The sequence below is a fragment of the Hypanus sabinus genome, chromosome 6, assembly GCF_030144855.1.
Source record: "Hypanus sabinus isolate sHypSab1 chromosome 6, sHypSab1.hap1, whole genome shotgun sequence".
Classification (NCBI taxonomy): domain Eukaryota; kingdom Metazoa; phylum Chordata; class Chondrichthyes; order Myliobatiformes; family Dasyatidae; genus Hypanus; species Hypanus sabinus.
The window spans coordinates 54457065-54473486 of NC_082711.1; the positions used below are offsets into that span (position 1 = coordinate 54457065).

General features: G+C 40.1%; 1 protein-coding gene and 1 long non-coding RNA gene across 4 annotated transcripts in view; one reads left to right on the forward strand and one right to left on the reverse strand.

Annotated features, from left to right (window-relative positions):
- The window catches only part of LOC132395472 (voltage-dependent L-type calcium channel subunit beta-2-like), a 324563-nt gene that overhangs the window by 191614 nt on the left and 116527 nt on the right, over positions 1-16422 (reverse strand). The window lies entirely within an intron of this gene.
- On the forward strand, positions 399-16148 carry LOC132395476 (uncharacterized). Its single transcript, XR_009512622.1, has 3 exons — positions 399-848; positions 12484-12640; positions 13827-16148. It is a non-coding gene; the product is annotated as an uncharacterized LOC132395476 (long non-coding RNA).

Sequence of the window (16422 nt, forward strand, 5' to 3'; positions counted from 1 at the left end):
ATAAGCAGTGCCTCCAGTGTTTATGCCAACAATAATAGGTGGTCTTATATTTACACCTTCAAAATGATTTATTTTGTCTTGCAACTTTCCTCAAGACTAATGAAACTTTGTGGGTGATGCTAACGTTATACTGCTTGTGGAATAGGACAACAAGCATTCAGAAATTTGCAAGAGTATTATGGGAATAAAATTAGCACACTTTGCTTTCATCAACAATAAAATTATGGAAATAGGAAGTACTACCTTTATGGTTTTGAGGGATCCATGTGAAATTCAGAATCATGTCTTATTATCACTGACATATGTCTTGAAATTTGCTGTTTTGTGGTAATAACAGTGCAAGACCTAAAAATTACTATATTACAAAAATCAATAAATAGCAGAAAAGATAAATAATAATGTCATGTTCATGGGTTCATGGACCATTCAGAAATCTGATAGTGGAGGGAAAGAAGCTATTCCTGAAAGCAGTCGACTTAAAACTGAAGTAGAAGATAATGCATCACAAAGTTCCAAATGTTATGTAAAGCTTCCATTTTCTAAATAGATTCTTACTTTCGTATGTTCTGATCCAGGCCAAATGCAACGTTTGGTCCACTTGGCTCTTCATTGCCCATAACTCTGAATGTCTAATTTATTTCTCACTGCCTTTTGATTGTCAGCATTTCTGTTTTAGATCATGAAGGTAGCAGCTGAGCCCAAAGCTAAGAGGAAAAATCAGAGACACAAGAGACTGTAGATATTGGAGTCTGGAGCAATAAGCAATCTATTGGAGGAACTCCAGAGCTCAAGGACCATCAATGGGGGGGAGAACAATTTGACAATGTATAAACTTTGACTGCCTAATGGTAAGCGAATTTGAAGATTGAAACCTGAAATCTGTTGTGGTAGTTAATGGGTTAATCCTATGCCACTCAATTAGCCACTCCTACATGGGTGGAGTTTACATATTGCACAAGCAGCCCTATCAATAAAGTTCAGTCAGATATCCTGCACAGCTGGCCTCCAGCTGTCTCTCTGCACTCTCCCTCAATGTCAAGCACAACATAATCGAGCACAAAGTTCATACCACATTAAGCAGTAGTAGCCTCTGCCCTCCTATTTGCCTCTGAGAAATGTACTACATAAGACAGGAATCATGATGTACTATAGATGTTCCACTAATGTCTCCACAAAATCCTCCAAAACCACCGGGAGGAAATGCAAACAAAAACAAAATGCAATCAGGATCTTCAGCATCGAGACCCATTGGCACCATCAGACAGGGTAAATCATTTGCAATGCCATCACCAGTCTCTCAAACCTCTCAGTCGATACAGAGCACCATCCTGGCACGAGCATATCTGATGCACAGAGAAAATGATTCAAGTATATTCTCAGAAATGATGATTCCCTGACTGGAGAAATGGATCTCTCAGCTTCTTTAGGTCAGACGTGCAGCAGGCATGTCAAATTCATTCATGCGAATGAAGAAGAATGGCTGCACATATATTAGATCATATACTTTTATCTTTTCTGATTGAGTTTGTTGACATGTTTTTAGTTGTGGTCTGATGTGTCTTTCAGCCAGAACCCAGAAGGCATGGTTTAGCTGGCTATCAAAGTTTTCCCAGATGATTTCGTGTCAGCCTTGTTCTGTTTCCTCTCCCAAAACTCTGCATAGTCCTGTGCTCTTTTCTCAGCCCTCGGGCACTCATGTGACGACAGCTTCAGCAGCAAGGATCTATTGCCAAGCCAAGCCAAGCCTTATTATTGAAGGCTGGAACGGCTTTGGGAGGAAAGTTGACACCAGGAGACCTTCAAAGAATATGATTTGTATCATGTTAGGTCAGGAGTTCTTTCAGGGAAGCTATATTATTTGCTGTAAGAGACGAAAACTTCATATATACCCTGCAGTTCACAAATATCATCATTGATCCCCAAAAAGTCGACTTACTAATTCTCCTTTTAAGGTCATATACAAGTAGGTTTGTGTCACTAATAATAATCCACTGTAGATAACAGTGGCACGGTAGTGTAGTGGTTAGCATGTGTAAGTACCAGTGACCCAGGTTCAATTCCTGCTGCTGCCTGTTAGGTGTTTGTACATTCTCCCCATGACCATTGAGGTTTCTTCAGATGCCCGGTTTCCTCTCACAGTCCAACGACATACCAGTTGGTAGGTTAATTGGGTGCTGGAAATTGCTCCATGATTAGGCAAGGGCTAAATTGGGGGGTTGATGGACAACAGGTCTAGAAGGGACAACTACGTGCTGTACTCAATAAATAAATAATATGCCCATTTTTTCCATGTATAAAGTAGGCTGTTTAAAAGTTATTGGCCTGTTCTTTAGCATGTTTCCATTTGTTTAATTTTGAAGGCATATATTGATAGTACATTCTTAATATTGACAACAGGATAGCTGAAATGATTGTAGACATAAGCTAATTACCCAAGTTCATTCCTGGTTCAAACATATGGAGAATATTTGTTCATGAATTGAGTCATAGAGTAATAAAGCATGGAAAAAGGCCTTTCTGCCCAACTTGTCCATGCTGACTGTAGTGCCCAGCAAGCTGGTTCCATATGCCTCTAATTGGCCCAGATCCCTCTAAACCACTCCTGTTAATGTACTCATTTACATTATTGGTTTATGTTTGAAGCTAATACCTTTGACAGGATCAATGTACAGTTTAAACAGAAATATTTAGAAACATTCAAATGCAAAAATATAAAACTGATTATGCTGTTAAATTCTTTGTTAGGGAGATTTGATATTGTTTATAAGCAAATAATTATAGAGGGTCAAGTTTCCAGGCCACCAAAGAAATTTGGATTACAGTAGAGAACATGGTCGTGCTTTGATCATTACTGCAACACTGTTGGCATGGATGGAAGAATTGATTTGGGCCAGTTTTCCTTGCCTCCTGCTCAACTGAAACTTAAACTCAACTTCTGGCTGCTTTAGATAGGTGAGGAAAGTGAGTGAGTTAACTGCATGCCCCTTAGCATATACTGAGTTAGGGGCCTCAACAACAGTCAGCTATTTTTTTCCAAATGATACAAAATCATTCTCCAACAGTGAAAGATTCATTTATTCCATGTGTTAATTCATTGACTTACTCAATTATAGCAGCAAAGATAAACAAGTGCTGGCCATTTCCTAATTTTCTACAGCATCCACAAAGGGTAGGCATAAATGAGATGCAAAGTGATCCAAACACGGTGATGTGAGCTGTCACAGTGCAACAAAAGGTCCAAATCTTTTGAATTTTTTTATTCTCTGAGCCAATAGCGATCAGACATCCGAGGAAATCCACACAAGATTTTCTGTTTTCCACTCTCTGTTGCAATATCCTGCCCGTATTGTTAGCTTGAACCACTGGAAAAATAGGTGTGGAAGACTTGATTTCAGATAAAGCCTCTGAACAAAAAACTATTGCTGACAGCTTCTAAAAGGGTTTCATAGAGTCACTCCACTCAGAATGCACCAAGAATGGATCACAGATAAAGCAGATTAAAAACTCACAAATGTGAAACAGCTACTTTTATTCATGTGAGAATATTCTGCACCTGCTCCATCAAATGCATTGAGATACTGAGAACAGGTTCATTCACGACTAGCAATACATATGTAGCAGAAGTTCAGTGATGAACTCACAGTGCTACAATTATTCACCAGTTAGAGTCCTAGAGTGCGGAAACAGGCCACTTGAGTCCTAAAGAACAATCAATCACCCATATAACTAATCCTACACAAATCAGTCCTGCCAAAGAGAGTCAGCCTGAAACGTTGACTCTACTTTTTTTCCGTAGTTGCCGCCTGGCCTGCTGAGTTCCTCTAGCATTTTGTGTATGTTGCGACACAAATCCACTTTTACATAAGAGCATAAGAAATAGGAGCAGGAGTAGGCCATCCGGCCCTTCGAGCCTTCTCTGCCATTCAATAAGATCATGGCTGATCTGGCCATGAACTCATCTCCACCTACCTGCCTTTTCCACGTAACCTTTAATTCCCCTACTATACAAAAATCTATGTCTTAAATATAGACCTTGCCTTAAATATATTTACTGAGGTAGCCTCCGCTGCTTCATTGGGCAGAAAATTCCACAGATTCAACACTCTCTGGGAAAAGCAGTTCCTCCTCATCTCCATCCTAAATCTGCAACCCCAAATCTTCATGCTTTGTCCCCTAGTCTCATCTATCAGTGGAAACAACTTTACTGCCTCAGTCCCAGGTGACTCAATCTCTCCTCATAGTCTAACCCCTTCATCTCTGGGATCAACCTGGTGAACCTCCACTGCACCTCCTCCAAAGCCTTCTTCAAGTAAGGAGACCAGAACTGTGTGCAGTACTCCAGGTGCGGCCTCACCAGTACCCTGTACAGTTGCAGCGTAACCCCCTGTTCTTAAATCCCTCTAGTAATGAAGGTCAATGTTCCATTTGCCTTCTTGATAGCCTGCTACACCAGAAAACCAACCTTTTGTGATTCATGCACAAACACTCCCAAGTCTCTCCGCACGGCAGCATGCTGCATTTTTTTTTACCATTTAACTAATAATCTGCTCTTTCATTTTTCCTTCCAAAGTGGATGACCTTGCATTTACCAACATTCTACTCCATCTGCCTGAACCTTGCCCACTCACTTAACCTATCTGCATCTCTCTGTAGACTCTCCGTATCTTCTGAACAATTGGCTTTTCCACTCAATTTAGTATCATCAGCAAACTTAGATACACTACACTCGGCTCTGTCTTCCAGATTGTTAATGTATATCATGAACAATCGAGGGCCCAGCACTGATCCCTGCAGCTCACCACTCACCACTGATTATCAACCAGAGAAACACCCATGCATCCCAACACTCTGCTTTCTATTAGTCAATCAATCTTCTATCCATGCTAATACATTGCTCCCAACTCTATGCATCCTTATCTTATGGATAAGTATTTTATATGGCACCTTATCAAATGCCTTCTGGAAATCCAAGTACTGTAAACAACATCCATCTGTGTTCCTCTGTCCACTGCACTCCTTATATCCTCAAAGAACTCCAGTAAGTTTGTCAAACAGGACCTGCCTTTGCTGAATCCATGCTGTGTCTGACTGATGGATCCATTTCTTTCCAGATGCCTCGTTATTTCTTCTTTAATGATAGCTTCAAGTGCATTTTCCCAACCACTTAAATTGATAAAGTTCAAGGGATAAAGGAAAGTTTAAGGGATATGTCTGTATTTTTGAGTGACTGCAGTGTGTCTGAATAATGTCTCACAGCTGCTTCTTTGAAGTAAGATAAGGGTTAAAGTTCACCCAGATCCATGTAAGATGTTCCTGGCTTTTCACACCTTTTGGTTTTGACAAACGGAAGTACCTGATGGAAATTAGACAGGACATTCCTTTCTTAATTAAAGCTTAAATTTAATGGATGTTCTTAACTTTGTAATTAAATTGTGGCTCCAACAAACCAGGTAAGACAATCCTTTCTTTAATTAAGGTGGCTGGAGTGTCTATCAAACTGACTGTTCTTTTGTATCAATACTGTATTTCATTGACATGGCTGGAATGCTTATCAAACTGATCATTCTTTCATATCGGTGGCCTTATAACATCAGGCAGTGAACTTGTTGAACCACCGGAGGGATGAGAAAGCTTCTCCCCCTGATGTTGGGACCGAGTTCACTTGCCGGCTGAGCACGAAGAAACAAACGCGTGAAAAGATAAGTAACAATCTTCTTGTGCTGTCATTATTTGAACTGGCAAATTTACGTTTACAAAAGTACTGGCCTATAGTTACCTGGCGTTTACCTACAACCTTTTTTGAACAGTGGTGTGACATTCACCATCTTTCAATCCACAGGGACCCGTCCAGGGCCCAAAGAATTTTGGTAAACCATCTTCAAAGCCTCTAAGATAACTGCTGCCACTTCATTCAGTACCCTGGGATGCATTCCATCAGGACCAAGGGACCTATCGATCTTCAGGCCCGCAAGTTTGCTCAACTCTAGTAACAACTATTGTATCACAGTCCTCACCTCCCATGGCATCCATAACATCTCTCTTTGGCATGTTAGATGTGTCCTCCACCATGAAGACCGACACAAAGTAGTCGTTCAAAGCCTCTGCCATTTCCTCATTACCCAATATCAATTCCCCCTTCTCATCTTCCAAGGGACCTACATTCACTTTAGCCACCCTTTTTGGTTTACATAATTGTAAGACCTTCTACTATCCCTTTTTATATTTTGTGCTAGTTTATTTTCATAATCTAGCTTCCATTTCTTTATTGCTCGTTAGTGGTTCTTTGTTGCTTTTAACGTTTTCCCAATCTTCCAGTTTCCCACTACTCTTGGTAGCTTTGTATGCACGAGCTTTTAGTTTGAAGTCTTCTGCTATTTTCTTAGCTATCCCAGGCTGCCTCTCTCCACTCTTACTATCTTTGCTTTTAACTGGAATATATTTTCATTGAGTACCATGAAAAATCTCTTTGAAAGTCTTCCACTGTTCCTCAACTGTCCCACCATATAGCCCGTGTTCCCAGTCGACACTAGCCAAATCCTCCCTCATCCCATTGTAGTCTCCATTGTTTAGACAGAATTTACTGGTTTTTGATTGAACTATTTCACCCTCCATTTGTATGAGAAACTCAATCATATTGTGATCACTCTTTCCAAAAGGATCCCTAACTACAAGATCACTAATTTTACCTGTCTCATTGCATAGGACCAGATTTAAGATGGCACGTTCCCTTGTAGGTTCTGTGACATGCTGTTCAAGAAAGCTATCATGGATGCATTCTATGAAGTCCTCCTCAAGACTGCCCAACCAACTTGATTCACCCAATCTATGTGCAAGTTAAAGTCCACATTCTTACATGCCTCAGATATTTCTCTGTTTATTGCCTGTACCACTGTAATGTTATTGTTCAGTGGCCGATAGACAACTCTCACCAGAGATTTTTTTCCCTATACTATTCCTAATCTCTACCCAAATGGATTCAGCATTCTGCTCCTTAGGTATTAAATCGTCTCTCACTATCATCTGATCTTATCTTTAATTAAGAGCGCTATCCCACCACCCTTACCTTCCTGCCTATCCTTCTTTATTACCTGATATCTTTGGGAATTTAATTCCCAATCCTCTCCACCCTGCAACCATGTTTCTGTAATGGCCACTAAATCATACCTCTTTTTATTGATATGTGCCACAAGTCCACTGATCTTATTTTGAATACTACGGGCATTCAGATAAAGCGCCCTTACACTCATTGTGCTTTTAAAATCATGTAATTTTTTTCTCTTTTGTACTTGACATTTCTTTACTCTACTCTCACTTTTCTTTTTTTTTATCTTTATCCCCACTTTTCGCTTTTACTTGATCGATGCATCTCCAATCTGTCGAACCCACCCCCCTACTATTTAGTTTAAAGCCCAATCCACAGCCCTAGTTATGCAATTCGCTAGGATCCAGGTCCCATCACAGTTCTGGTAGGTCCCATTGGTGCAGCTCCCCCCTTCCCAAATACTGGTGCCAATTTCCCATGAATTCAAACCCACTTCTCCCACACCAATCCTTGAGCCACACATTTAACTCTCTAATCTAATTGACCCTAGGCCAACTTGCATCTGGCTCAGGTAGTAATGCGGAGATTACAACTTTTCTGGTTCCATTTTTCAGTGTAGTCTCTTGCTGCTCAGGCTATCTCAGCAGAACCCCTTTCCTTGTTCTACCTATGTCATTAGTACCCACATGGACCATGACAACTGGATCTTTCCCCTCCCACTGCAAATTCATCTGCAGGTGAAATAAGATGTCCCTAACCCAGGCACCAGGCAGGCAACACAGCCTTCAGGACGCTCTATCCTTGTGACAGAGAAATCTGTCTATTCCCCTGACTATACTACTCCATTTGCCACAACATTTCTCTTCTTTCCCCCCTCTTGAATTGCCTCCTGAACTACGGTGCCACAGTTAGGTTGTTCATCCTTCCCACAGCCCTCACTCCCATCCACACAGGGATGGGCAAGTTCAAGCACAGCGGCTCCTCCAGCACTGTCTCGTGGATCCCACTGCTCACCTCACTCGCAGTCGCACTCTCATGTCCTTGCTCACAGCCTGAATTTTCACACAGAGGAATAGAACCTTCATCAGCCTATCATGTCTACAGTCAAAATGGTTATCAGTTAAACTACATTTGTAAATCACTTTCTCTGCTCGTGATCCATATCCTTCCATTTCCTGCATATCCATATACCTACAGTATCTGAAAGCCTCTCAAATGCTACGATCATGCCTGATTCCACCACAAACATTGGTAGCCTAATACTCGCCGTGACCCGCACATCTCCTTTAAACTTCCCCACCCACTCACCTCACCTCAAAAACAGGCTTCAAACGTTTTTTTTGATACTTTGTGGAATAGGCCCTTCAGGCCCTTCAAATCATGCTGCCCAGCAATCCCCTACCCACTCCCAATTTAATCCTAGCCTATTCATGGGACAATTTACAATGACCTATTACTCGACCTGCTGGAATGTCTTTGGACTGTGGGAGGAAACTGGAGTTCTCGGAGAAATGCCACATGGTCACACGAAGTACACATAAACTCATTACAGGCAGCAGCGGGAAGTGAACCTGGGCCACCGGTACTGTCCAGCCATGTGCTGACCACTATGCCACCATGCCATATTTAAAATGATATATATATGTGTATGTTTAAGTATGCATCACATCAACCTGCTGGTGGTCTAGTTATATCCGTACCAGACTTTGAGGCAAATGGTCCTGGGTTCGAATCCTGTCAGCTCCCTGCACACTTTTAATTCATGCTGGGTTAAGCATTGAGCTACTAGCTCGGCCTCGTAAAAAGCAGACATAAAAGGACCAGCAAAGTTGCTGCCCGATGCGCCACAAGGCATGGCGAGGAACATGTGTGTATGTATGCATATATATGTTATATTCCAAATCTATGAGCAGAAATTATTCATCTTAAATCCAACTGAAATTTTCATAGAAGTTTCGGACCACTCTGCATTACAAGTCATTAAAGATCAACATGATTTTCAACATTATTCTTTAATGTTTATCTCTGAGATGCACCATACAGTCTGCAATTTCTGATTCTCCTTTGCCATATGCAACATCGTTTGCCAATGGGCAAGCAGATGGTCTTTCACTCGTGTTACTTTGAGGCCACGCAGGGTGATTCAATCCCATGTCCCCAGCCTCCTTGGAAAGCATCTGCCATCTTCACTGGCTTCTCTAAGGCAGGCGGCTCGGATAGGAAATTGCCAATGGGTGGGAGATAAAAATGAAATCCTGTGCCCAGCAGTTCATGCCACAGATCCTTGCAATTATATTGTCCCTTTGGGCATTACTGTTGCTCCTGCTGTAAATTTAGCTACAAAAATGCTCATCTGTTATTTCTAGTGACATTTGAGCTGTTGTACATTATTTAAGACGTTCTTTGCACTTCTTAATTTGCACTATGAGTAGGTAGCGGTTTTTAATTACCATTCTCACTGACGATGTGTCATTGAAGCAGCTGAGTCAAAACAAAATTTCACAAGCCTTCATAATTTTTTCTTTTAGAATGTTTCAAGGGGAAGGTAATTTTACAGGAATGTATTGGAACTGTTTTCAACACATTAATTTGCAAGGATAGCTCCAGAATTGTAATTTTTGATGAATACAGAAAACATTGCCACATTTAAATATTACATACAATCATCTAGTTTCAATTTTAAGTTCAGCAAGAATTTTTTTTCTTCCCTGACTAACCTTCATATTGAATTCAATGTGCCTTTATCATCCATTTCCCTATTACAACAACTGTGAGGATTTTAATACCATAGATGATATTTGACCACTAAGCTTGAAAATTCACTGCTAACACAGTGTCTATCCCCACTAACAGAACTGACTCTTGAAAAGCAAAGTAGGTCACCCTGTTTAATTAAAGTCATGTAATAAGTTAACATGGTGCCCATCACCATAACATCTGGATCACAGAATTATTGCATACAACTCATAATAGGAGGCTCACAAAGAATGACCAAATCAACTTGGATTTAGGCTGTGGAGCACTTTATATTAAAAGAATTAATCTCTAACTAGAACTGGCATCTGTTCTTCCTGCTTTATACCCTATTGCAGGAACTGGCTTCATTTAGAGTTGGTTGAGATGGCACATTTATAAATATAAAAAAAAAACAAAAGATTCATAGAAAACCATTGATGTTTCATTTACTGAATGAAAAAGCATTAAGGTATATACGATCATAATGAAAGGATTGAGTGTGTATATGCAGCTTGCTTAAACTCCTTTCCAATTTATAATCTATCCATCTGTTTCCTTGTATTTTTTGGTTCAGCAGGTGTAGTCTCAAAGTGTTCAACTTCCTCATTTTCGGAAACAATCCGTGTGAGGCTGAGTGATCCATATACACTGCTTTTCACCATTCCCTCCACTATAAACACAATCTACTTCAAATCTCTTTTACAAATAAAATTAATCCATTTTACCTAATTTCCTTCCAGCCTATTGAGCAGAAAGGTGTACCAGATATTATCACACTCCATGAGCCTTTAATTAAACTGAAATAAAATCTGCAGAATCTCTAATCAGTTTCTAGGTTATCATTAGATATATATCTTCCAGAGATTTCATTACTTTTAGAAAAAAAATCGAAGTCCTTGCAATAATAAACTGTAATTAATGAGATAGGTTTCACTATGGTTATGTTTACTGTGCGACTAAAATGAAAGAACATCTTAATTTATCACACATCAGGAAAACATATCTTGTCAAAAGTTTGCCTGATAGTTTTGAAAACTACTAAAGCTGCAAATTTTGCCAAATACTAAACTATATTTATAAAGTAAAAGATTGAGTTACCCTATTAATTTACAAATAAAAGTCTGAAAGTAAACACTAACTGAATATGACAATATTGCATTCTTAAACTATAAAATATCCATATTCTAGCCACAAATTTGAACATAATGTACTTACCCAAGAGACATTTTTGGCCTTGGGTGCTTTAAGCATGGCAACATGTAGAGTTGTGATAACCAACAACAGCCCCACCAGCATGGAGAGCTTGGTGGAGACGTCCGCTTGCACCAATTACCCAAATCTATATAGTTCTCTGGCCTGGTTAACAGAGGCACAGCGGTAGTTAAACGAAATACCAACACATTGAGCCATGTCCACTCTTGCTGTTGTTGACAAGATACAGCGGCGGTCCCGAAAATATCATTTAAATTATCTATCCACAGACCGTTTGCAATGATAAGTCCTTTATCTCCACCACAGAAAGGCTGATTCTTCTATCCCACTGAAATTGTCATAAATACAGAGTAGGGATGAGACACATCACATATTTTTGACTTGCCAGGGGTGGAGTTGGAGCTAAGATGGACACGGTTGTGCCCAATCACACACCAAGCTTTAATGAAGACTTTGAGCCTGTGGCTTACGCAAGCATTAAGATATAAATAAATACTGAAAAGGACTACCACTGGGAAGACCTTGAAGAGCTGCTGCTAGGCTCTTCTGTTTTCAGTACTGAATCCCACAACAATGCTAAACTTCAGCCTTATTCACAATGATGTAAGCAACCCGTTCTACACTCATTTAATAATGCATGGGCAAAGGCAGTTAGATCCAGCTAATTTTTTTTTACCTGTATTACTCCCTGGTAGCTGCAGAATCACGTGGTACACCTGACGCGAGCAGAGCCCCACAGATCTAGTCAGATAACCAGACAGCAACAATTTTCAGGAGAAACAAAACATTCAGAATCATCTGTATTTCAGTTTTCCTTTCTTTCTTTCTTTCTTTCTTCCTTTCTTGCTCGCTCTCTCTCTCTCTCTCTCTCTCTCTCTCTCTCTTTTCCTCACTTACTCTCTCCCCTTCTATTGCTCTGTTTTACCTCATGTCAATCTAGATTAGTTAAGTAGATCCAGGCTAAATTTTACAACTATCAGTACTGATTAGTGTGGGTTGATTGAAGGCAGATTAAAGGCCGGGGGGGGGGGGGGGGGGGGTGAATCCTCTGCCTTCTCATTTCACAAGCGGGTCAGTACTATTTACAAAGTTTGTAATGTGTAGTTCCCCTCAGCAGAGCCCCTGGATTAATCCATTTTGAATCAGCAATTATCACTGGTTTACAACTTATTTCCAAGGAAAGCACTAAGTTCAGAAAAATATTACAGATAAGTTAAAAGCAAATTAGGGTACTTGTACTTAAAGCAACAATTTAATACATTAAAAATTGTCTAAATATCTAATAGTTAATATTCCTTGAATTAATTATTGAGTAATGTTTTATCTGCACAAATTACAATATTTATACTTTCTGTGAAGAATATACAGAATGTTATTTAACAAGAATATTGTTTTTAAATAATAGAGTTTCAGTATGGAATAGAAAGTTAAATTAAATTGATTGCTTTGGGATGCTAGGTTATATAAAAGCATGATATGTCACCTTGCTCCAGACCGATCGGTGCACCATTTCCCAGCCTCAGAAGATGCTCACAGTCTGTAGAGAAATGCCAGGAACACAGCTTCGCAACCAGAGGGTGTTTGTTTCCATGGCAATGCTCACCAGATTCCAGCGATGAAGAATAATTCAAAAGCACCAATGATAGAGGGGTAATGAATTTTCATTTCTCAGTCATTAAACATGAGCATATAAATATTGGAACTCTGCTCCACACTGGAAATGTGGGACTTCCAGTCACTTGTTTTAGCCTCAGAACCTGTCTCAGTATAAGTTCCAAGAATGGAGTCATTTACATGAAAGGGTTGGAAGCCTGCATTTTAAATGCCACTTCATGGTCCTTCAAAATCACAGGATACTCACATACTTGTTACCAACTGGACAAATAAGGGTAATGCAAGTCAACACCGAATAATTTTTAAATAAAAGAAACATGAATTATTTTACTGCTTTAGCCTGCATATTAGTAATGTACATTTTTATTCATCTGCAGAAAAGTTCAGAGTTCCACTTTGGCCATCATTTCTTGGCTCTGTGGTCTAATCTGTCATCAATTAATGGGTCATGTTCTTGCTTCTTTCTTCAGATCTCTGTAAGCTTTCTTCATCTATTGTTTGGCATTTTGTTTAATCCCCTTCTTTTTTCACCCTACCACCTGAGTCCATTCCTATAAATGTTCAGAGACTCAACACTGAAACCTCTTCAGAGCCTCTGCTTCTGACTCTTACAAACAAGGGCACGTGCAGGGCAGGGAATCGGAAGGCATGGCCATAGGAAGCTCAGTACAGGCCCTTCCCAGGTCATCATCTCCTGACACATATGTACAGGTGTTTGGAGGACCAGCAGGATGACAGAGAATAAAATTGTCGGTTCCTGCAGGGGTTAAGGCATCTTCTGCTGTTTCAGAACAGGGCACTTTCATGCCTGGGCAGAGCAGGTAGGGTTGGGCAGAATCCTTTGTACAACTTCTTTATCGCCCATCACAGCTCTCCCACACACATCACTTTTGTTCATTTCTGACTCATGAAAAATGTGGGGTCTAAACAGCTTTTAGGAATGTAAGCACTGCAGTGAACTGTTGAATCCAATGAATACATATCCATTCATGTGCATTTGTATGACTAGCCACTGTTTAACACACCCCTCCAAAAATGGGTAAATTTCAATTCTTTCCCACATTCCTACACTTGGCACAGTTGATTGAGTTTTCTTGCTGATATCTCTATCTGATGATCAATATAACACTTCTGTGATATTGCTGTACTAAAAGCCGGATAAGAATGGAAGTTATTATTTTTCAAAAATTTCCTCAGTTTATTCAACTATCCTTCATTCCAGGGCCCAACTCAACTCAAACTTTGGCAATTAAGTTGGAATGTTCGGACATCGTATCAGGTGAAGGGTAAGTGGGCTGATATCATCTCTGAAGGAAAGCATCATTAATCTGCAGAACCTAACTCATTGGTACAGTAGGATAGTGTTTAGCCTAATGTTTTACAGAACCAGTGACCCTGGTTCAATTCTGCCAATGTTTGCAAGGAGTATCTACATTCTCTTCATGACTCTTTGAGCTTCCTTTAGGTACTCTGATTTTGTCCCACATTACTGAGATGTATCGGCGAGTAGGTTTTATGGACACATGGGTATAATTGGGTGGTGTGGGCTCGTTGCACTGGAAGGGCCTGTTACTGAGCAGAAAATCAAACAAACAAATAAATAAATAATAGATGGATAGATAGATAAATAAACATCATGTTAGAATGAAGAAAGATGTTAAAACCACCTGCCCACCATGAGAAGGTACTCAAGACCCTTTCCTAATCCCTTCCATTTTCCACCTACTTGAACCATATGCCGGTATCAAAAAACAATATCCAATAACACTGCACAACTAGTGAATGGTTAGTGACCAAACATTCCCCTCAGAGAAGAGGCTATGTAGCATCTACATCTGGAGCACCCGACTCAAAGGTAGTTACTTTCCCCAAGCATTAAGGCACATAGGGGAATCATAGGCATGTGGGAGCAGTTAATAGGCATCAGAGAGGGATTGGTTTATAGAATGCAATAGAGGATGAGGGAATGGCCCTGATGGGAAATCTCTGAAGGTGGCATAGATCTGAGGGGGCAAATACCCTCTTTCTCTGTCATAGGTCACGTACTATCCGCAACAGGACCACCAGACTCAAAAACAGTTGCTTTTCCCAAGCAGTACGGTTAATCAACACTCCCTCACACTAACCTACCACTTATTTATAATTTCCTATCAGTCACCTTATGTTCAGACACTCTTGAACCTAGTGTCACTTTATGTGTGTACATATAATCAACCTATGCATATAAACTATCTTATGGATATATATTCATTGTTTTATTTATTACTGTGTTCTATATCTTAATGTGAAATTTTATGTGCTGCATCATATTCAGAGAAACAATTATTTTTTTCTTCTTTACACTTGTGCACTGGAAATGACATTAAACAATCTGATATGAATGAATGACCTGGAAGACTTTGGCTTCAAGACAATTAAGTAACATTATATTCCTCATCACTACACCAGGTCCCAAGACCAGTGCTTTTGGTTCACATTTTACATTCAATTTGAATGGTAATTCAAAGGCTTATGTAGTAAGGAGGGGTTGGTGAAGGGGTTTTCATACCCAGATCTCAGTACATGACAAATCTGAATTGTCCAAAGCTCCAATTTTGAGACTGGAATAATCTGGAGCAGGGTTTGAACCCAGCATCTATGTCATCTGGCATATTCTTACATACAGTAGAAGAGCAAAAGAAACATTACTCTAGCTCCATGACCCTCATTCTCTTTGTGATCACTTATAGACAGTATACAATTGGTCATTTTAGGTGCATCGCCACCCACAGCTCTAATCTGCTAATTAAATTTGCTGATGACACTACATTGATTGACCTAATTTCAAACAATAACGAGGTGACCTACAGGGAAGAAGCCACCTCTCTGACACAGTGGTATCAAGAAAACAACCCCTCCCTCAATGTCGCAAAAACAAAGAAGCTGGTTATGGATTACAAAAGGAATGGAGACTGGCTAACCCCTATTGACATCAATGGATCTGGGGTTGAGAAGGTAAACAGCTTTAAATTCCTTGGCATAAACATCACTGAGGAATTCATGTGATCTGTACACGGTGGTGCATGGTGAGAAAGGCACAACAGCACCCCTTTCACCTCAGACGGTTGAGGAAGTTTGGCATGAGCCCCCAAATCCTAAGAACTTTTTACAGGGGCACAATTGAGAGCATCCTGACTGGCTGCATCACTGCCTGGCATGGGAACTGTACTTCCCTCAATCACAGGACTCTGCAGAGAGTGGTGTGGACAGCCCAGCGCATCTGTAGATGTGAACTTCCCATGATCCAGGACATTTACAAAGACAGGAGTGGAAAAAGGGCCTAGCGGATCATTGGAGACCCGAGTCACCCCAAACACAGTCTATTTCAGCTGCTATCATCTAGGAAACGGTACCGCAGCATAAAAGCCAGGACCGACAGACTCCGGGACAGCTTCTTCTACTAGGCCATCAGACTGATTAACTCATGCTGATTTGAGTGTACATAATTCTATGTTACATTGACTGTTCTATTTATAATAAGTTATTATAGATTACTATGATTGCACATTGCACATTTAGACAGAGATGTAACGTAAAGATTTTTACTCCTCATGTATATGAAGGATGTAAGAAATAAAGTCAATTCAATTCAATTCAATTTCTTAAGTGAGCAATGCTTGTGAAGCACTTTAAATGGTAACCACAGAGAAACTCAAATTATCAGTTCCAATTAACCTGAGTGATTCCAGCAGTAAAGAATGGTAATCATTTCCTGAGAGATTTCAAAACAAACAGTTAAATCTGTTGAGGTAGATACACAAGTCCAGAATCACCTACTT